The sequence below is a fragment of the Manis javanica genome, chromosome 5, assembly GCF_040802235.1.
Source record: "Manis javanica isolate MJ-LG chromosome 5, MJ_LKY, whole genome shotgun sequence".
Taxonomy (NCBI): Eukaryota; Metazoa; Chordata; class Mammalia; order Pholidota; family Manidae; genus Manis; species Manis javanica.
In genome coordinates this window covers 63,407,941-63,431,674 of record NC_133160.1, presented here as the reverse complement: position 1 = coordinate 63,431,674, position 23,734 = coordinate 63,407,941, and the positions used below count along the sequence as shown (strand labels likewise).

General features: G+C 40.6%; 1 long non-coding RNA gene across 2 annotated transcripts in view; it reads left to right on the top strand.

The window, feature by feature from the left end:
* The window catches only part of LOC140849781 (uncharacterized), a 117,973-nt gene that overhangs the window by 51,169 nt on the left and 43,070 nt on the right, over window positions 1-23,734 (top strand). The window contains exons 2-3 of one of the 2 annotated variants that reach the window (XR_012131971.1): window positions 8,958-9,160; window positions 9,420-9,498. This is a non-coding gene — a long non-coding RNA (uncharacterized lncRNA). Of the gene's footprint in view, window positions 1-8,957; window positions 9,499-23,734 lie in introns of both variants that reach the window. The other variant, XR_012131970.1, reaches the window with a different exon arrangement.

Sequence of the window (23,734 nt, the reverse complement as noted above, 5' to 3'; positions counted from 1 at the left end):
TGCTGCATGCAGACTTGCTCTGAGTGGATGGGTTTCTAGTGATTGACCTGTCACTGTGGGAATAAAGGTGGGTGTAACCATTTCACCCCAAGAATGTTCGACTGTCATTTCTTTGTTCATATTGAATCCATAGTGAACTTGTCTGAGGCTGAAACCCACTAGCAAGACAATTAGCGGTAGTCGGTAGGATTCACTGTTGACCAAGGAAAAAGAAAAGGCTGTCTTCATGAGAGCAGTGTTTCAGCAGGCTGCACCTATGGACATGGAGACATCTGAGTGTCCCCAGTGGACATGTGCTGCGAAGGGGTGGAGAACAGGGGTCCACCCCAGGAGAAAGAAAATTTGTTCCTGACTGACATGGTATCACTACGAAGTGCTGTGGAAATGGTAAGGGATGTCCTGGTAGCCTGACAGGAAGCAGCACAAGAAGGAGTAGTGGCATGAGAAGAAGCAGCAGTATGGGAGTGCAGGCTGCCAGGTGCCATGGGGCAAGAGAAAGATGTAGTGGAGCCATCAGCCCCAGAAATAGAGGAGTGGAGGTTTGATGAACAGAAATTGGGTGGGGACCCTGCTGTTGCTGGAGGCATCAGCTTCTCCTCTGTTGAAACCCCACCTGGTTGAAAACTGTTGGAGAACCCCGAAGGACTCAGCAACCATGGGTTCTTCAAGGAGAGGTGCGGCCCCATCCTCAGGTTGTGGAGCACTCGATGCTCTGCTTCTATCCTCAGGCTCAAGTATGAAAGGAAATATGGTCTGCTTTTCGAAGGAAGAATTTAGAGGGCCCTGTGAAGGTCACAAGGACCAGATGTAGGTTGGTTTAAAAGGTGGGACCAGACAGAAAGAAATTGGATGACTGGAGCTGTGGCAACAACTGAGACGGGGGCAGTGGTTCTGGCTGCTGAGGACGAAGCAGAAGGCAGAGATAAAGCAACAAGATCGGTCTGTGTGCCTGCAAGACTTTCTGCTGGAGAGGCTGGAAAAGGTGGGTATTGTGAGGCCCATCCATGGTTCTTTTACAATGTTCCAGTTTCCTTGCACAGGGACCATTGCAGAGGATTGAGGACACACAGATTGAGAGGTGAGAATATTGGAGGGATGGAGTGTGGATAAAGTGAATGTTCCCATGGCCAGGATTCCCACCTGGCCCTGGTCAGCTAGCTCACTACACACATGTGGGCAATATGTTGCTATTGACTGTATGTAAAAAGCTCCACCCAGTGTTCTGGGTGACATGGTGGCACAGCTGCATGGCTACAGGACAGCAGAGATGTGACTGGAGTGGTGGCAGTGCTGAAGACAGAGGACCAGAGGATGGCCGTGGGGCCAGAGAGGCCCAGAGGCAGAGCACTGGGTAGGGCTCTCTATATAGAGTCAATAACAATGTATTGCCCACAAGTGTGTAGTGAGCTAGCCAGCCAGGGTCAGGTGAGAATAAAGGAATAAAGGTGTGGATAAAGGAACCTTCACTTTATCCACAATATGAATCGTGTATGTGTTTTATATATATAAAATCTCTTTATATAATCTATATAGCACATGAAGCTGTTTTTGGAACAATCAGCTTGAAGCTATCAAGAGGCTTTTGTGATTGCCAGGTAATTGACTTCACTTGTGGGCCAGGCCAAATTGCATTAATTGAGTGGATCACAAATAGTAGTCTCAAGCACCACTACATCATGTGAATAATTACCTCAGGTACACAATACTATAATTAAGACTCTAGTTCTAAATCATACTTATCTAATTTGTTCTTGCTTGCTAAGTGAGGCATCTCAAGTGCTTAAACTTATCGGCTAACACCATAGGGTTGCAGTAACAACATAGGGTTGAGAAGAGGGAACCTCCTGTTAGCCTGTAGAATAATTATACAGTATAGTCTTGAAAGATCGGCGGATCAGGTATCTTAGTAAGCTGCAGAATGATGTGTCAACAGGAGGCAAAATGATGTTGCAACTGAGCAGTCTCTGAAGCCAATTCCTACAATGTACCATAAACTTCCATTTTCACCCCAAATTCTTATAGCTTTTAAAACAACTATGGATCTTAGACAATTTCACATATAGACCTCAGTATTTTTTTTTTTAGTGATAAAAGAGGTTCTGGCTGCACAGAGGTGTGCTCCCTGATCTTGAGGGTGGGAGCATCCTCATCCTTGCTCCACTTTGTCCTTAGGTCATGTGGCCTTCCTCTGCCAGCATGGGTGGGGCTGGACTGGGGGATCAGAGGTGCTGGGGCTATACAGGGCTTTCCTACAGACCAGATAAGTGGCGTCAGTGACCAATATGCCCCTTTTGAGCCTTGTTTCCTTATGTGGAAGAGGGGATTATTAGGATTATTTTAAAAAATGAGACAATTGGGACCAGCATGAAGACAATATAAATTAGTCAGTGTGATATATTCTATACAAATAATATTTTAAAAGTGCTACTATAACTTTATCTTTTTGTCTAATTAATCTACTTCCCTACCCACTCCCAGCCACTTCCCCACTTGATTTTGGCCCTGCCATCCCGACCTTATTTCTTTGCTCTCATCCCAGGATTCACTTCTCATCACTGGTTGTTCTTTTTGACCTGACTGATCCTACTCTGGCCTCATGCTTACTGGCTGTCTCTTGGTTTCTCACTCTGGAAGGGTCATTTTGCCACCTGTGTATGGATTTTTATGCCCTTATTTAGCTCTGACCTTGTCAGGCCACAGCTGTAATGTCCTCCCATCTGGAGCCTATGGCCTAATCTCCTAGTGATAACCTTGGGTGTCCCTTAATGATGTTAACTACTTGCTTAGCCTTCTGGGAAAAATCAGTCTCTTGAGGGCTTTCCCCCAGAGTCCCATTTCTTAATGGATCACCTGTAGGAAGAATCACCTGGGGACTAACAGAGACACAGACCTCCGTGGCCTACCTGGACCTCCTGGAACAGATTCTTGCTGGCTATTAGTTTTTTTCAACAAAGCTGTTCAGAGGTTGATATAGGTCCCTTCTATTCTTAGTTAATTAAGAATTTTTATTGTGAAGGGTATTATATTTTGTTGGATTCAATTTACAAATATTTTGTTATGGATATTTGCATCCATTTTAAGGAAGGATATTGGGTTATAGTTTTCTGTCATTGTGATGTCTTTGTCAAAATAATAAAACTACCTAATAAAGTGAAGTAGATGTTCCTGTCAATATTCTGAATGATTTTGTGTTGGATTGGTATTATTTCTAACTTAAATGTTTGGTAGAATTCATCAGGAAGTCACTTGGGCCTGATGCTATCTTTAAGTTACTAATTCAATTTCTTGATATAGACCTATTTAGAATTTTTATTAGTAGTATGTAATTTAGTAGCATGTAACATAGGCTAGTTACTAACATTAGTAACATTAGTTTTTCAAGGAATCTGTTTTATTTAGATCATCAGATTTATTCATGCAACATTATTCAGAAAATTCTCATAATCATTTTGATTTCTGTAAAGTCAGTAGTGAGTTTGCCTTTCTCACTCCAGTTACTGCTAATTTTAGTCTTTTTTTGTTCTTGTTCAGTCTAGCTAAATGTTTATTTATTTTATTATTTAAAAAATTCAACCTTTAGTTTCATTGTTTTTCTCTATTGCTTTTGACTTTTCTTTTGCTGATTTCCTTTCTGAAATTTATTATTTCTTTCCTTTTAGTTAATTAGGGTTTAATTTCATCTTCTTTCTCTTCTTTAGCTTCCTAAAGTAGAAGCTTTGATAATTGATTTGAAGCCTTCTATTTTAGCATAGATGTTTAGTATTGTAAACTTTCCTGTAGGTACTGCCTTAGCTGTACATTTTACAAATTTTGATATGTGTTTTCATTTTGATTCATTCAGTTTAAAATATTTCCTAATTTTCCTCATACTATCTTCTTTAAATCATAGGTGATTTGGAAGTATGTTGGTAAGTTTCCACACATTTGGAGTTTTCTGAGATCTCTTTCTGTGATTGATTTCTAATTAAATCCCATTTTGGTTTGAAAACATACTCTGTATGATTTCAATGCTTTAAAAATATTGAGACTTGTTTATTGCCAGCATATATTTTTCTTGGTGAATATTCTATATGCCCTTGAGAAGAATGTGTTTTCTGTGGTTGTTTCAGGGAGTGTTCTATAGATGTCAATTAAGTCAAGTTGTTTGATAGTGCTTTTCAATTCTTTTACATCCTCTATCTATCCAAGCTGTTAGGAGTTGAAGAATGCATTCAGAGGCACAACATATTCACCGATTTCTTCAGGCTATTAGTATTTGCTAGGCTCTCTGGAGGTCTTGTGTATTCCTGCTTAGTATAGAAGTTATCTAGGGATGTTTGAGGAGTTTATTATCTCAGCACTTCTAAATTTCTTTCACTTCAAAAGTCTTCCAGTTAAAATTTTAGCAGCTCTCTTGCCTCCCCTGAACTGAGTCTACTGACAGACAAATAAAGCTCTGGGTTTTTGCAGTGTGAGCTGGATGGGATTGGAATGGTACCTGGTAAGAAGAGCACTGCCTCACAGTTGAGTAACAGTTTTCCATGGGTAAGCAATTCTGACATTGCTCCTTGCTTTTGGTGTTTTCCAGTGCTCTGACATGGCTGTTTTTAATAATTCTCCCCATTTTAGTACTTGATTTCTGTGGAATGAAAATACCCAGTCTTGTTATGCCACCATTATTAGAAGTAGATCTCTATTCCTTCTCTCAGAAACATTCTTTTTTCCTTGCTGCCATGACCCTGCATGTTTTGCTACCTTCCTGGCTACTCTTTCTTTAAGTTTCCTTTAAGTATTAGAATGTCTTGGCATTTAGGAGAAATCCCTTTTTAAAAAAGGCATATATTCTTTTCTTCACACATTCCTCTTAGGTGATTGCATTGATTTCCTTAGCTTTAATTGCTACTATATGTTACTTCTAAATTTACATCCCCAGCACAGACTTTTCCTCTGAACACCAGATCATTATACTTATCAACTTATCCTTTATCTTCATTTAGCTCTTTTGTTTGCACCTCAACCACACTGTCAAATAGAATGTAATCTTTTCCCTCTAACCTGCCCTTTCTCCAGGGGATTCCTTATCTTGTATTAACCACCATTATTCTTGGTATCTCCTTAGTATATCCATTCCTCTCCCCATATCTCAGTAAATAAATAATCAAGCATCAAGTATTGCTAATTCTGTCTCCTAAATATCTCCCAATGAATGTGACCACATCTTTTCATTTCCATTTTCATATGAATCTAAACCATCTTCTCTTTTTTGAACTACTTTAGACTGCTGTTATTTTTCTTTTCTGCACTTTGGATCATCTTTCAAAGATAAATTTTATTATGATCTTTCAAAAATTTCTATATCTTTCTTATGCCTTTAGGATAAAAAGCAAAATACTTAACATGGTCTGGTCCTTCCATGTCACACCACTCTCTGAGTCACTCTCTGCCATTTAGTCCGTAAGGGTATTTTTTCAGTTTCTCAAACATGCATCTTCCTGGAACCTCTAAAACCACCTTATTATATGTTCAGGTGTCTCTTGATAACCCTTACCTCCTCATGCTTCTATCATATTTATCATGTAGTTATTTAATGTTTTCTCTGCTTTTCTGTAGGCTCCTTATCAAGGACCTGTGTTTTTTTATGCACCACTATACCAACAATATCTAATGGAATACCAAGTACAAATCAGGCTCTTAATAAAGTTTGCTTAATGAAAGAATGTAAAGGAATACAATTGTCTGTTTTGATATTACTGCATTTATATATCATTTCTGATTCATTAAGATTGGAGAATCACAAAATTATGTAGCCAGGTGAGTCCAAAGATAATAGATGTAAAATAGTGTGAACTGTTCAAGAATTTCCCCTCTTCTAATCTGCCTTCAGTTTGCAGACAGTTCTGTCTATCCCTACTTCATCTCTTCATCTCTTTCTGATGTTTTATGACTCTTAGTTGGGATTAGGTAGAAAATTACTGGAATAGTGGAAATAACTCCCACTATTTGGAAACTTCAGCCAGGTATTTCTTGACAAATTAACTTATAGTCTTTGTTCTGTTTAGACACAATGCAATTTTTATTCTGTCCACTATGCAAGTTTCTCCCATTAAGGCTCGGTGTAAGTATTGTATATTAAGTATATCTTCTAAATAGTTAAAACATGCAGGCTCTGATACCAGCAAATTCCACTGACTAGCTGTGTGACCTTTTAGCAAGTTCCCAAATCTTTCTGCAGTTTTCTTGTCCATGAAATGCAAATGATAGCACCTACTAAATAGAGTATAAAGTGTTTAGAGGAATGTTTGACAGTTATTACATGCTCAATAAATATTAGCTTATATCTAGTATCTGGCTTTAGTTGGTTTCTCTTGCCATACATCACACTTTTCCTATCAAATTATAGGACCCAACTGTCATTTAATTGTACAGAATCAGAAATCCTGGGGGACTGAAATCTGTATCTTGGTTCTTCAGTTAAAATGTACATTCCCTGGAAGTAGGCACTATGCCCTATTTCAGTGCCAAGCATATACAAAGTTCTCTGTAAATATTTGTTAATGAGCTTTCTTTAAAAATATTATCTAATTCCTACTTTTCATTCAAGTGATCTCTCCCTCAATTAGTTTGAATTAGTGTATTTGTTCTATCCTGTCAGAAACCTGAAAATTAGTTTGAATTAAAGTAGACTAATGTCAGAGGTCACACCTTTTTAATTAGCAAGAATTAAGGCAATTAGTTACCATTAATAAACAAGGAAAACTTGGACTAAGCCATCTCTAGACTTAGGAGCACTTTAAAATCTTCTGGCTGCTTGGTTTTGCTGAAAGTCCACTTATTAAAATGCTTAAAATATCAAGGACCACGAGACTGCTTTGGTATCAAAGCAAGGCCAAACAAAACAAAAAGAAACACGGAAAAAAGAGATGTCAACTTCAAATAGGGTAACCAGCTGCTGTGGACACCTTTCAATCAGTCGGAGTTATGAACCAATTGCACAGCTCATAGTTGAGTAGAGGTGACCAAAATTAGGTCAATTGATTGAACTATTTTAACAGGCCTGTCAGAGTCCAAGAAAAAGAACTTGTTGTACTGGCATCTGTTAGATAGGAAGCTGAAGTTAAGTGTGCTTTTTCTTGTCATTAAGCTGATTCACATTCCACAAATTTGAAGGAAATTTTATGTCTCTCTCTAATTGGTTGGTGTCATACAGGTAGGACCTACCTTACTTCTGTTGCCACTTTTCACTCCTATGCTCAGCTGGAAGCTCAAAGCTGAGGCTGGAAGAAGAATAATAAAGAGGCTTCGCTTGGTTCTCTGTGGTCTTTGCATCTTCAGTTCTCCACAGGGGAGCAGTACTGATTGAGAAAGAAAAGGACTTATGGAGTCAAAGAGAGGGGATGCTGGCGTCTGTCGGAATCTCACCTCTTTAGGCTGCTTTAATCAGGGCCAAGAGCTCGTGCAAGAAGAGAGCAGTTCCCCACCTTCTGTTCTCCCTTGTATGCTATTTATCATGTTTTCTTTCTGAAATTAAGGGAAAAAAGTTCCCTTTGCCTTTGTAATCCAAATCTGAAAAATTACTTTTATTTTTCAAATTTTCCTGAACTCTATTTCCATGCCTTACATGAATTGTGTGTGTGTGTGTGTTTAAATTCTGTATCCCTCTTCCCATGGCATTCAATTTTTCTCTTCTACTATATTTAAATATATTCCCAGAGAATGTGATAAGGCTGATCAAAAAGAAGATACTTGTAATCGCTAACTTCAAGTAAATCATGGAAGATTAACTTTATCTTTCTACAAAAGATGGAATAGTGTATGAAATGGGCAATTTGAATATTTTCAGGAAAGAGGATTCTTGCCTTACTTGATTGCTTTAAACCAATTGGAGAGATAAAAAACATCGAACACTTGCTCCCCCCAGCTCTTCTCCTACCAGGCACTCTCTCCTTTATAGAACTCACATTGACAACATAATGAACGCACAGCACAGCTGTCAAAGGAAATGTTTGAGCACTTGCAAAATTATAGGCTGCTACAGAAATGACTTAAGCATGCCATTACCTCTTGCTGCATTTAGAACAAATAAGCCACCTGCCCTTAGGTATTATCTGATCTGTTTGAATAGACTGCTATATAGACCCACACAGAAGACTCCAAACATTCTTTCCTACAATTCTGTTCAAAGAACTGCAGCTTCAGCATCTCACACTTCCTTCTCTCAGTGCTTTCTTTTCCAACTCAGCCTTAGTATATATTATATAAACAGTCACACTGTGTTAAAGGAAGCCTCATTTTTGTGATGCAGATGCAGTACCTAGCCCCAGGCTGGTGTATCTGCGACTATGCTAGTGTGCGACTATTCAGAGCTCTGTACCCTCTTCCCTCTAAAGCGAATTGTGCGATCATCAATCCACCTCATAACTAGAAGGTCTTCCCTATCAGTCACGGATTGAGTTTCAGAAATCTTTTACTCTTGCATCATCGACCTGAAGTTACAAATTAACTAAGACGTTCCGGTTGTTGGATTCTCCCAGAGGAGGACGCCGCCCCAAATCACTCACGAAAGATGTCTCTTGATGCAACAAGCAAGAGGAATTTATTCAGGAACCAGCTAGCTGGGGTCCAAGTTAGCCCGACGCAGCGGGTCTCAACGAGGACCCCGAACAGTCAAAGCCAGAGGTTTTTATAGCATAGCATTTTCAGAAAGACAGTATTTTCTTACACAGTGTTTTAGCAAGATAAGCTTGGTATGCATGACTATCCGACCAGGGTTAGCAGTCTGAAGGCCGCAGCTGCCCACCACCTGGTGTTCATGATTAACTGATTTGAGGTTAGCTCACTGAAGGTCACTACATTTAACACTGGCTGACTAACTTGCTTTTCAAGATTCTAATAATTTTCCTTCTCCTAGGTTAGAGGGTGGTGTTTAAGCCTTTAAGATGGCTGTACTTATGCACTTATGCTAACTTTTGATTTTTCAGATCCTACACGGTGTAGCTGTTACCTCCTCAACAAGGAAGAGCCTTGTGTGTGTGCCCGCAGCTGCACTATCCTGCCTCTCTGGGCTCTTGGGAACTCCAGGGAACGGCACGCTTCCTGAGCCAGTCAGGGTCCTGGCGAGACACCTGTAACACACCAAAAGTGGGAAGTGGAGGGAAGTTTGGCAGAGCCTTTGTATGCTAGGGTATGGGCAAGGTGTGGGTAGCCATCGGGTATCACACGGTGCTCAGGGCGCCTGCAGTGGCCAGTGTTATCACCCGAGGCCTGAAGGGATAAGGAGAGAGACCAGCTGCCCAGCCGTAGACAGACAGGATGTGCGCGCAGTGGGCCAGCTGCCAGGGGCTGTGACCTTCCATCAGGACAAGACACAGCTAGCCCAAGGTAGCCTGGCAGGGAGGGAGCAGAGGAAACACACACCTCAAGCTTACTCCTGCTTTTCCCAGGCCTCCTGGGAGTCCCCTCTGCTGGCCCAACATAAGAGGAATACAGAGGAGAGGATCTGTGACACAGCCAGATTCCCAGGTGAGAGAGCCGGCGGACAGTCCTGGAGGGTGGCCCCGAGGCAGATGGAGGGGCTGCAGCTCACTTCCTGGAGAGAGAATGAACCTAATGATTAGTGGTTTCTGATGGTTTGCTCCTAAGTCACCTCCCCCAATTCACATCCTTTGTTTACACTGCAGCAGGACTATTATTCTTAAAGTAGAGATGATTCTATCACATCCTTCCTGGAAGACCTTCAGTGGTTGACTCCATAGGATGTAAAGTCGAAATTCTTTATCATGAAACTCAAGGCCACACAAACATCCTTTCTAACTAACATCTGAGATTTTGCCAAGACCCACCCACCCCTTTACCCTCTCTCTTCCCCCTGTCTGGATTGCTCTTAACTCTTGGTGCCTTCTTTCTTCCTACATAGAAGTCACAAACATAATTTTTTAAGAGGTGCCTTCTGTCATCCTTGTCAGAAATAATCCTCTCCAATATGCTGCCATGGCATTTTTGTTTGTTTCCTTATAACATTACAATGCATTCTGTCTTATGGTTGTGGATATGTCTGCATATGCCTCCTGCCCAGCACTCACTGGGGGCTCTGGGTCTGAGGATTCTCATGTGCTCGGGTAGAATTATTCTGGGCTGGGATATGCCAGGAGTGGTCAGAGATAGGTGGAATTCATGCGTCGATCCAGTTCATATCTGAGTAAAGACTCAAGGTGTCATGTTAGTCTGAGGAGTGAATGAAGATCTGAATATAGGGGGACAAATGCTGAAAGGGAATCAGCTATGAGAACAGTTTTGGAAGCAGTGAGTGTCAGGGTGGGGAAATTGTGAATGAGTACAACTCCTTGACTGTGACTAGAGCTGTGATGTCCAGAACTACACTTGGGGTCCCGATCACCTGGAATGCCATCTCTCTGGCTGGCTGTAGTGAAAAGAGTTGGACCCGTCCATGAACATGAATCTTTTGAAGACAGAGGCCATGTTTTATTCATTTTTATTATTGTCTCCCTCTCCTCCCCCTATACCCTTTTAATACAGTGTCTGGAGCTTACCAGATACACTAAATATGTTTATTGAAGTGAATGAAAGTCAGCAGATTTTATTTATATAAAAATATTATATGGAATGTGAAAAGATACACATGTACATAATGATGATATTTTAAGAAAAGCTAAAAGATAGCCTGCTGTAAATATTTTTCAGAAGTACATCTTTTGTACTTTCAGTGTATGCTGTTAGAGTGGTGTAGGTAAACTTGCTCTCTATAATGTCTGCATAATTGGAGTTCATTGGGTATCTTATGTCTGTACCCATCAAATGCCTCTGTGGAGTCTGAGTAGTTGAGGGTGGGCAGGATATGAGGAAGTGAACCTGACCTCTGTGGCCCTGAACATACTGATGATCTAGGGAACCTTTGCCTGTTTCTCAGATGTCCTCACAGATGGCTCACTGGACTGATATGAGAGAACAAGAATTCCATAGTTCAGTGCTGCTTGAATGAAAATTGCCTGGTTTGGGTCCCGATGAAAATGTCAGTTTCTCTCAAGCTGTGCTCTAGAATAGTGATTTCTTCACTAAGATAATTTCTATGAATGCTAAAGCTTGCAAATCTTTGCCCTGGACCACTGGGGGCTTATTAGGTCACTTGAAGAGATTTAAAAATATTGATGCCTTGGTCTGCCCTCTTTCCCCTCTCTGAAGTCTGATTTGAGGTGTCTGGGATGGGGTTCCTGAGCATCTGCAATATTCAGGCTGTCTACACCAACAGCACATCTTGTATGGAAGTCAGAGGCCTGCTATGCTGATACACAGGGGTGTAAAGGAAGACTGCTATTGATGAAGTCAGCCCCCCAAAGATGCGGTTTGTCCCTGTTTGGTGTCTTGTGGGCAATACATGAAAGTGAGGGCCGAGCGGAGTGGGCTTTAGCAATGGCCAGAGAATGGAGAAGCAGGAGCACAGCTCAAAAATCAACTTCTCGGCTTGTGAAGGTTGGGAAGTTGTAGGTACTAGGCAAATTTAGTGAAGGGATTTGGCATTAAAAATAAGGGAATGAATATTCATGTTTTTTACTGGGACTGGTGGAGAACTTCTGGAAACCAGACCATCACGTTTCTTTTGTCCTCTTGTGGTTTCTTTCAGTCATTGTCAGGTGATTTTCAACTGCCCTGTCACTGGTGGGACTATCATTTAGTATGGCAAGAACATTATAATGAAGTGAGAGGTTCTTTTGAGGTCAAGTGAGCCACCGTTTTGGATCCACCCAGTTTCAGGTAGTCTGGTCTCAAGAGGGCCTGACTGTAGGTATCCTATTTCTTAGAGATAAGCAGAGTCAAAGGGTGAAAGTTCAGTGAGGACATATATGCTTTACACGTGGTAACAAGACTCATGTTCTGAGGAAAGCAAACAGGGTGGTAGGAAACCATCATAACCTCATTATTAAGGGTGAAGGCTCTGGGATCTGAGGCCTGGGTCTCTGTGATGGCTCCACACTTAGGAGCTCTGGGCTGGCAGGCATCTCCATGTGCCTTCTGAGGATCAAAATAATGCATACCTCAGAGAGTTCGTCTAATGATTCAAATAAGTTAATATAAATAACCCATTATATGTATATATTCAAATAGAGCCTGTCTACAATATTACAATTTATAAGAAATACACATTTGTTTATTCAGGTGACCAAAATGAATTTCTCATATATATTTGGTCTTCACCCATAGTTCCTGGCTCACAGCTCCCAAAACCTATGGAATTTCTTAAGTATTGAGAGTTATTTTGGTGTATTTTATTATGTGAATAAAGTGAATTTTGGAAGCCCCTAAGGATGTGGGCTGGTTGCCTCAATAACCATCCATATAATTAGAGTTGGAATGTTCAGGCCCAGCCCCGACCTCCAACCTCTGGGAAGCAGAGAGAGGCTGGAAGTTGAATCAGTTGCCAATGGCCAACAACTTAATCAGTCATTCCTACGTAATGAAGCCTCCATAAAAATCCAAAAGGACAGAGCTCAGAGATATTTCAGTCTGATAAACATGTGGTGATCTGGGGAGCATGGCATGCTCTGAGAGAGAACGCGGAGGCTCTGCACTCCTTCCCACATACCTTGCTTTATGCATCTCTTTCATCTGGCTGTTCCTGACTTATTTGTATCCCTTTACAGTAAACTAGTAAACTAGTAAATAAAGTTTCTTTGAGTTCTGTGAGCCACTTTAGCAAATTAGCTGAACCTCAGGGAGGAGGTTCTGAACCTGATTTATAGCTAGTTGGTCAGAAGTATGAGTAACAACCTGGGCTTGTGACTGGTGTGTGATATTCAAGAAGACCATGGGCACTTCCAATCTACAGCTGGTCTGTCAAAGCACAGGTAATGTGAAATGTGGCAAATTAAAATCAAAATGGAGTCAGCATGGCTAAGGGAAACAACTGAAGTGGAGTCAGGAGGCCATTAAGGAAATGAGGTTGACACACGTCAGCAGTTTCAAATCTCAGGATGCTGGACAGAGCTTGCTGTCCAACTGCATTCCTGAGACCAGCATCCTGTCTGTCATGGGCTTATGCATTCTCTTATCTGACTCTGACTGTTAGCCACCAATCAGAAACTGAAAAATGTACAAACTTCTCTGCCAGCTCCAATAATTAAATCATTTAAAGCAATTTATGCTAATGAGTAAACTTCCTGCTGTTTATCTTTGAAACCCTACACTTTGTCAGCAATTTGGAGCACAATTTGCATTTCTACCAAAGTCTGTGTTTCCTGGATTGTAGTCCCTAAGATCCCAAATAAACGCAACTAGTTGTTTTATAGCTTTGCCTCTTTTTAGTTGACAGTAACAACACGGGCTTGTGATTAGGAACTAAAGAGGGGTGGGGGGAAGTCTTACAGAACTGAACCCTTAATCTTTGGGATCAGACATAGTGTCAGAATTGAATTTAATTGCTTGTTGGTGTGGGGGAAACCTTCCCTCCCCTTGCCATGTTGAAAATTGGGTGCTCAGAGCACGAATTTACTGTCATATAGTAAGGGTTCAATAAATGTTAGCCATTGTTATTATCATCAACAATTAAAGGAAAACATTATGGTTTCCAAATATGGTAACAGGAAGATCTGGTATGATAAAAGGATGTCAAAGGAATTAGAGGTTATATATATTTTGTAAGACTCAGTAATCAGGAATAGGAACAAGGAATAAGAAGTGGAGGTTGCTGGGATTTTGTTAGGCTTATTATTCAGAAAAACATTCTAACAACTAGTGCCCTCTAAACTGAAGATTGAAAGGCTGAGAAAGGTAGTGAATTCTCAATCCCAATGTTTGAAATATTCCAGAACAAGTTGATTGACTGTTTATTTGGAACTTTATAGAGAAAAGTTAACGTACATGATAGTGACTTGGACTATATGAATATAACTGATAAACCCTGAAAATGCCTTTTAAACTCTAAAAGTACCAAAGTCCAATTATTATTACTATTATTACCATAATCACCTTTAAGATCTAGCTCTTAGAATTCATAGTCCTATGGTTTTGCCTCAGTTTTTGGAAGTAATTTTGTTCACTTTCCTCCAAATCTTGTTGGAGGAAGTAGCTAAGAGTAATCACTAAAGGATGAAGATGTGTAGATAGCTTTAAGGCTCCTGTTTATCCTGAAATGAGACTATAGTCAGGTTTGAATAGATAGAAGTGTGGATGCTACATTAGACACATGTCAAAGGACATTCAGAAAATTTATACTGTTAGGATCAATTATTATTAGTATAATGCTATATTTTCATTATGTAATTCAAAGAACAAAACTCATTTGTATGGCAGTAAACCAGTTTATCAGAGCACTGGATATTTTAATTAAAGGATGGATTGAATAACCGGAAAAATTAAATAGGACTAGAATTGTATGTGTGTGTATATCTATAATTTTAGGAATATACTTTTGCTATGGATTGAGTGTGTCCCTTCAAAGTTAGTATACTGAAGTCCTATCTCAGTATGATAGTGTCTGGTGATGGGGCTTTTGGGAAGTAATTAGGGTTAGATGAGGTTATGGGGGTAGGGCCCTCTTGTGGGATTAGTGCCTGTTGGTTCATAAATTGGCCCCTGCACATGGAGGGCAAGGAGAGACTAAAGAAAGACACAGACCACTCTAGATGAGTAAGTAGTAGTTTGAATGAGCAAGGGAACTTATATAGGATCCTTGTCTTAGGCAGCCTCAAGATGAGAAGATCTCCACACTTGCCTGCCAAAATCTTAAGTTTATTTGGAGGTCTTAACTGGGCTCAGTCATCTATTCAGGCCAGATGGCCTCAACACCACACTGCTCTTGCAAGTCTGCATCCTTGAAACTGGCTCCTCCCCTGGGAGCAGTGGCAGAATGCTCATGCCAAGGACAAGGGAGGGGGCGAGGACACTCCGATTGCCTGGGTCCAGCTCAAGGGTCACCCTCTCTCACTGTCTACATGCACACAGAAAGAACAGGTATAAGAGCACGCACGGAAATGACAGCTGCTTAGAAGCCAAGAGGAAAGGCCTGAGAATAAAACCTATTTTGTGGCACTTTGATCTTGGACTTCCCAGCCTTCAGACATGAGAAATAAATGTCTGTTGTTTATGCCATCCCATCTCTGGTATTTTATTATGACAGCCCAGGCTGACTAAAACAATTATCATCAGACTTATAAATTATGAAGAATTTGTATTCCTTTATTTACTCAACAATCATTAGATGAGCACCTAGTATGCACAAGGCTCTGAAGGATTTAAAGATAGGTAAATCACACCTCCTCCCCTCCAGACATTTATAATGGTGTGTGAATAATATGAAGCAGAATAAAGTAAGTGAGGATTAGAGAATGTATGCTTGATTTAATTCTGACTGAGGGGTGGTTTTCCTGGAGAATTTAGCATTTGACCCAATACTTTCCAGAAGAATACGATTTTTAAAAGGTGAAAGGAATGGGACAGGCTCTCCCAGGGTGGCAGTAAAGGCATAAAGGGTTAAAAATATACAGCGCTTTTAGAAAACCAGTGATGGAGAACTCCTGTAAAGAGAGATGTGTATCTGTGATCTAAACTGAGAAGCCTCACTTACTTCTGTAACTTGGCCAACCAAGCCCACTGTTCAGTGAGAAGTTGAGTGGTAAAGAAATACAGTAATTTTTTTTTTTTGGAGCAAACCTGATCTTTTGGAAACTTGATTAAATATTATTACCATAAAATTAAATTTTCTTCCAATTTAAAGAGCTACTATATCATAAGAAAAATCCAACTTTTTAATATCAGGAAGCCTTAGACTTGCCTCAAACTCACCTTAGTGTCTTTGCAAGCAAAATTTGAATGCAAGGAATGAGCTGCAAATCCCAGTAATGGGGTATCTATAATATATTATACATATTTGCAAAGGACAAATGAGGCAAGTTATATATAAAGAGCTTCAGTTGGGAAGACTGAAATGTTGTTGTTGTGAGCTGGTGTCAGAGTGGAGGTAAGGATACGGGAGGGTCAGGGAAACCTTGTAAGAGCACAGAATGCTCAGGCCCAGTTTTGTCGTGCTCTCACACCAACTGCTGCCACGTTGTGCCTTTCCCTGGACTCTCAGAGCAGTTTGTCTTCCTTCTGAGGAGGCACTTTCCACATTGTTCCCTGCTTGTTTGCCCTGCCTGTTTTGCCAGCTAGATAGTGAGGACCTTGAGGCTGGGATAGTAGCAATTATTTTGTAGTTCCAGGCCTAACATGATGACTGGCATATGTTACTCACTTACTTCTATGTTTGCTGAATGGTGAATAGATTGATGATGTGACACAGCTGAAATTTTGCAAAGCAAAAATAAGAGATCAGTAAGTAATACAGGATTACAGAATGCAATTTGAGATCAGACGTGGTTGATTTTGGGACTTGAGAAATTGCAGAACACAGATTAAGGCTGCAAGCAAACTCTACCATTGATTTAGTATTTTTCAAGGTGTAGGGCATTTGCTGAGGGAAGAAGGAAGAATCATTAATGAGTAACTATTCTCATGACCCAAATAGTAGAGCAAGCAGGACAAAAAAGACAGGTATACAGTAAGCACTCAAAACTGGTATTTGATTAAATATAATAGAGAATTGTATTTAAGGTATACCTTTGCAGTATCAAATCTTTAAACTGCATTGGAAACTACTGCCATAAACTCATTGAAACTTGATACAAAATTTTCTAATATACTTCCCACTTTCCTGATGGTTCACATCTGAGGACCAGGAGATGCTCTGAAAGTAAGGGCCAGCAGTAAAAAGTTAGGAAGGACCCACAGAGCTACAATCGGCTGGTTTTGAGAGGCTCCTGGGGACCCACACGCATCTGTATGTATATTGCAAAGTTTCAAGGATGCTGATGGACTGAAGTTTTATTCCAATGAGAAAGGGTGGGTGTACAAAGTGACTGGCTTTATTTTATCAGCTATTGTTACATCATATCCATGCTGAAAATTGTCTGCTATTTTTCAGTTGCCTTTTTCCAATTACTTCCTTGTATTTTTTTCTCTCTGTATCTGCTGAGACAAAATCAGAGTTTAAAAAACAGCCATTGCTCATAGTAAAGCAGATCATAAAATGCTGAGAACTTGAAGCTTTCATCGGGCCCATCAGGAAAAACCCTCCAATTCTAATTCGAATTAGGCCAGAGATGCACAAAATAATTTGAGTAGCTACTGGGTAATGAGCTGTGGTTTACAGGTTGGGCCCCTGCATGCTTCCCCTGGAGTACATTATATGCTAAGTAATTCACTCTCATTATAACCTCGGTCCAAGGAGCAGCCCATTTGGAGGTGATGTAATGATGTGATGTTATATATCACAGAAATTAGAGAAAGAACAAGAACTGGTAGGTCGTCTTGATTTTCCCTGGCCAGAGCAGGCTTGTTCCCCATCAATATTTCCTTGAGTGCATTTGTCCAGTACCGCTTTAAATGATCCAGGTGATGGAGCTCAAACCTCCTCCCTTGAGGGGCCATTGACAGTCTGTTAGGCTTTGCTGTTAGCTAACTCTTTCTTGATGTTCGGCCTAAGTTTTCCTTTGCTCAATTTCATCTCATTCCTGCTGCTATTCCCCTTCTGTGCACCTCACACAGTCCCTCTCTCGCCTTTATGTTTAACCTTTCCTCGTGCTTGTAAATGTTTCCTCTGTACCTTTTGGTCATTGCCTGGCCACAGAATGTTTCCTACAGTCTTTTAAAACTTTCTGCCTTTCCTCCCTCCCTGTTTGTGACTCTCCTCTGAGTTCTTTCCTCTTTAATCAAAAGTTTCCTGATCTGTCAGGGCCAGGAACAGTATATTGTGTTTCATACTAGATGATGCTCCTATGGGCAACATTGGGGCGTTCTTTCCTGCTCTGTGACAGATGAGTTTGTACACACAGCCTGAGATCGCACTGCTGCTCTTTGCTGCCAAACCACACTAAGAAAGTTGAGGCCTGATGTACTATCAGGGCTCACACTCTGTTGCACTGGAGAGAAGAGTTACTCACCTGGTAGTGGTGATTGGACATGTGCACTGGGCCATTTTTCTTTTCAAAAGTCTGCTTCAGGCTCTTGGCTTGATTAAAGTTTGATTAAATACTGAAGAGAAAAATGAATTGCCCAAATAACAACACTAAAAATAATAATTCCTTGTACTCTGAAGCAGAGCATTCATTTTTTTTTTTACCCTGTAATTGCAGGGTGATGATGGTAAAGTGAATAAGCTCTAATTTTACCTGTTCTCCTTCATAAAACACAGAGTGTTAGGAAAGATATTCTTTGCTTAAAAATGGTGCAGCTTCCCAATATGAAAGGACTGGTAAATGAGAGAAAATAGAGATGTTAGTAAACCCCACCTTCCTTTTGCACCTCAAAGGTGAATTCACACATCCATATAGGCCAGACTCAAGCTGAAAAGATTTTCTGGAATATTTTGCTGAACTTAAATTATATTTCAAGGCATGCAAATATATGTTTAATAAAACAGTATTTGTCATAGTATAATTTGACAGATACCGTGTGGATGTGTTAGTTTTCTGTACTATTTATTTTAGTAATAGTAGTATAATGAAGCAAAATCTATTTGTTATTTATTGCTATTTGTGATTCCACTTCTGTGGGGGGTTGCATCCCAAAATGGCTCCTCCATAACCTGCAGCGATGCAGCATCCTTGAGACAATGGTCAGGAGAAATTGTACCCTTTGTTCTTCCTGACTTACCTGGGCTAACCATGCTGTTAGGTCAGCACATCAGTCCTTTGCCGGGCTATGCGTAGTGTAAGAGTTGCTATGACCCACGAAATTTGACTGAGGGTGAAAGCTGCTGTCTGTATGTACGCCTACATTTTTTTATCTGTACTAGAAAAAATTTATTGATGATGTTATTAAAGTATGACCCTGGGTTATGCTGCTCTATAGCGTTTGACCAGTTGTATGATTTCAGGCCCAGTGATACTGTGCTGGTCACTCGTGGGCTCATGGGGAAAGGATAAGCTTTAAGCTCAACCTACAAGATTATTCAAATTTCTGGTTAGGGATGAGGCTATATATGGAAAATTAGAAAACTATCAGTGATAGTAAACCTGATGTTCAATTAGTTCATGCTTTTATGTGCTAAGTGATACAGAAAAGCCTGAAAGTGCAGTTGTTGGTGAGGAAAGGGAGAGATCTTGGGGCACAGGCCTAAAAGTTTGAATGAGCATTTATTGAATGCTCCCTACCTGCCAGGAATCGTGTTAAGCACTACAGATGGATTATCTCTTTTAATCTTCACTAAAAAAAATAATCCCACATTTTTATTGATGTGTCTCAGAGAGGTTAAGTAACTTCACTCAATTCACACAGGTATTAAGTAGTGGGGTTGAGATTCATTCTCAGGCTTCTTCAATGCAGAGTTTATGGTATTAATTGATATGAAAGAAAGATTTGAACTGGGCCTTGAAGTATGGATTTTACTAGCAATTCGAATGAGGATTTTATGGTGTCACTTGAATCTGACCGAGGAAACTTGTAATGCTTGACTCCTTCCTCAGGCCCTCAGCTACTTCTTTTCTCTTGAGATCTCAAGGGTGAGAGAGACACAAGAAATGATGGTGCATGGTGAATGAAGTTCCACTCTGCCAGCAGTTAGGGCTCTGTATATGGCCCAGTACAAATGGCACTCTCCTACCTTTTGTTTCCAAATCTTAACCACACCTGGACACAAAGAATGTCAGACTCTATGACAACATTTGTGATAAGAAATGAGACAAAAACGGCTTGGTTTATCCAAGGATGTACAGGTCCTGGCTCAGCCTAATGCTGTGGGTCTGGGGTATTGGAGAAGCTACATCCGCATATGTGAGCCACTAATGCCCAGCTCCTCAAACACCAATAATGTGGAATCCAATTCCACTAAGATTAATATCCCATAGAGAGAAGGCATATAGAGACCTTTTTCTTCCTCATTACACTCATGATAATAAAGAGGAGGAGAAAGACCCAGGCATCATACGATGGGGGAGAAATGTGAACACTGACTATGTTAGGATAGGAAAGTCTTTGGTTTTCTGAACATACAGAGATTGAAGGGCCACTGGGCCATCTAAATGGAGATGTCATATGGGTGACTGGTCCTACATAGGTGAGGAGCCAGGGCTTGAGGTGTTATTTCCTTAGAGATGTTAATAAAGGGCAAAGGGCAACTAGGATGAATCTTTAAGAGAATTCACTTAAAAGGGGCCTCTAGTAGGAAGACAGTCCAGCAAAAGGAAGAGAGGAAAGATGGCAGTAGAAGGTGGTAGAGCAGATGGAGACAGAGCAATCACTCCAAAAAGAAGAGAATTTCAAGAAGTAGACTCTAATTATCTATACAACACTCTTTAGAGCAGCCTAGAAGGACTTTTAATCAAAAGGGAGTTCATAATGACTTTGAGAAAATGGTTTCAGAAGAATGGAGGGTTATGGAAATTTGAATTATGGAAGCCTGGGAAGAAATGTTAGTAGAAAAAAAAGTAAGTTATGGGATATATATGTCTCAACTGAAGGAAGAGGAGCTAGCTGCAAGAAGGAAGTAAGGCTAAATATTGTTATTTTGTATGGAAGAGAGGGGAAAACAAAATGGTGTACTGATAATGAATTGCTTATCACTACCTGATATTTTCTTGTTTGTTTGTTGTTTATTTCAATTTATTATCTTTCAACTCACACTAGAACATATGCGTCAGCAGAATGGGAGGCCTTGACTATCATGATCAAAGGGGAACAGTCCCACTACACTAGCTCCACGAGACCTAATCTCTCTTGTCCTTTGCTAGATCCCTGATGCCCCCAGCAGTGCCTGCCATAGTGTAAGTGCTCAATAAATATTTGTTGAATAAATGAATATGGTGATCAGTTCTAAGGGTCTACAGTAGTGCTTAGACTATAGTAAGTGCTCAAATGCCACATTTATAACTTAATAAATTAATGGTGAATAAGAAATGAATAAGAATTGAAAGGCAGTGGTGAGACCTAGCTGAAGCTAAATGGCTTATCTTTGTAGTGGGTCAAGGTAGAATGTTCTGTATCTTCCTCTAGGAATACTTAGTGGCCCAAAGTAATGGAATAATATTAATTATAAATTAACATCTTTTGCGACTCCACTATGTTCCAGGGGCTCTTCTAAGTGCTCTCTGTGGTGAAACTTGTTTAATTCCCCAGCAGCCACATGGTGGGCACCACCGTCATCTCAACTGTGCGAGGAAGAGGCTGAAGCATGGGAGGTTTAGCAGAAAAGATGGTTGAGATGAAGCAGGACTGGGAGTATAGCTATTGTCACAGATCACAGGGATGAATTCCAGTACGATGGTGAAGACCACATTAAAGTGGCTTCTTCTGAAGTTCAACCTGGGGTGGGGCTGTTGCAGCCGGAGATGGGCTTTCAGAAGCAGGCAAGGAGGGGTGAGGACTGACGGCCTGGTGAGAATCAAGGAATCAGAACGTAGGAGTCGGAACGTATCTTAGGGAGCAGTTAGCGGAATTCCCTTATTTTACAAACACATTTTAATTTAACCAACCTAAAACTGAAATTTTGTTTCCTCAAATTAAGAATGTAGACAACAGTGTTATAGCAGTACCTGTAATTTTGTCACCTACAGATATCATAGATATTTTCAGGTATTTGCTATTATAGCAGATATTTTGAAGTATCATTTATGATCATCCCTACATCAAAATTACAGTCTTTTGCAGATCTGCCAAGATGCCATTGTATTGATTGAATTAGTAAAGAAGCATAGATATTATTGTATTCTTAATTAAAAAAATATTTGATAACTATATTTCAATGTAGTTGGTTTTCTTTATATTTCTATCATTTTATTTTATACCTTTAAACCCATTCTTCTGAGAAGGGTTTCACAGGCTTCAACAGATGACAGCAGGAGTCTATGGCCCAAAATGATTCCCCTGAGAAAAGGATGTGGCCTAGAGGGCTTATGGCACCCAGGATCCTGTGGCTGCTTCGTGTCAGCAGTGAAGCCAGACCCCGGAACTCCCTGCTTCTGATTCAGGGAGGCTCTCTCCACTCCCATGCTGGTGCATTTGCATGGATAGTTCACAGGGTGTTATGGACTGAATGTTTGTCTGCCCCCAAAATTCATGTGTTGAAATCCTAATCCCTAATGTGATGGTGTCAGGGGTGGGCTTTGGCTGGTGATCTGGTCATGAGGATGGAGCCCTCATAAATGGGATCAGGGTCTTTAGAAAAGAGACTCCAGAGAGTTCCCTGGCTCTTTCTGCCCTGTGAGGACACAGGAGAAAGACAGCTGTCTAAAACCAGGAAGTGGGTCCTCACCGGACCCCAAATCTGCCCATGTCCTAATCTTGGGCCTCCCAGCTTCCTGAACTGTGAGGAATAAATGTTTGTCATCAAGCCACCCAGCCTATGGTGCATCTGTTACAGCTCCAGTGGACCAGGACCTGAGGCAAACCGAATGGTTGGAATGGGCCACTGGGCTCCCTGTTAACGTCATCTCTGTCTCCAACTCTCTCTCACACACATGTTGAGTAAAAAGAAAATAAATCCTTCTGTCTAGTGTGCTGGAGAGCATTTTATGAGCAGGCTCTGGCTGAGAAATTGTGACCAGTATTTGATTAGCTATTTTCCTTTTTATTCCATTATCAGTTCTCAATTTATCTGCTCATCCTTACAGGGGCTTGGGTTAGGGCCCCATCTGTCTTAGATTCTGACATTATCTTTCTGCTGTGTTAAGCTTTCATAAATCTACCTGAAGTTCTTCCAGAGAAATTTTAAGACCATAACTTTCCCACTGTGTCCATGGGAAGTTTCCCAGTCTTCTTTGTCTTGCTGGAAAGGAAGCAACTGGCCACTGCAGGAGAGAAGGAACTGGGTGATAGGAAGCAAGGGTGTGCTAGAAGGAGGAGGGGGAAGGAAAGGGTGACCTGGGCCCGTGGTCTGTGATGTCATGGGAATTCAACAGGACATAGCCGAAGGGTCTAGCAGATGGGTGTAGCTGGGTATAAATTTAGGGTATAGTGGCATGGTTAAGAGATATGCTCAGGAAAGTTTTTTGAAAAATGGTGGAGGGGAAGCTCTGAGAAGCACATTAGTGTGCAGGCGAGCATGATGGATGGCTCAGGTGCACTCAAGGAAAGAAGGAGGAAGGAATTAAACTCGACTGGTTTCCACCAAGTGGCAGCATGTGGACACTTAACATATTACCTCATCTAGCTTTTAGGTATGGGGAAGTTGTCACCCCCTTTTACATGTAAAGAAAATTAGATGCATAAAATCAAATAACTGACTTGTCTAATGTTAAAGAGATGGAAATTGAGGTTTCAACTCAAGCTTATTTCAAGTCCCTTGTGTTTTTATCTGATGTTTTCCAAAGAATAAGGAAGTACTGGGAGGACTAGGAAATCAGACAAAGTGATAGGGGATGTGTATGGGCATGTATTCACGGGCTTGTAGTGCAGTCTGGGAAGTCTGCCCAAGAAAGAAGTGGAGAGAGGCTTTAGAGGTTTTGTAACTTTTCATTTCAGGGGTGTGTTATTGACTGCTCCTCCCTGTGAGATATGGGTTTCTTTTGGAATGAAAATGACTACATTCTTGTATTATAAGAACACAATATAATGGCCCTCTAAATAGGTTACTAACAAAATAACAAAGCAATGCACAATGTCCTTGCTTCTGGAGATTTTTATTACAGTATCCTGCTGAGAGTGAACTTTGTTTGAACTATAATGAGCACACTATTTTTTGGGGGGTATAGTACATAAGAATAAATTTTTCTGT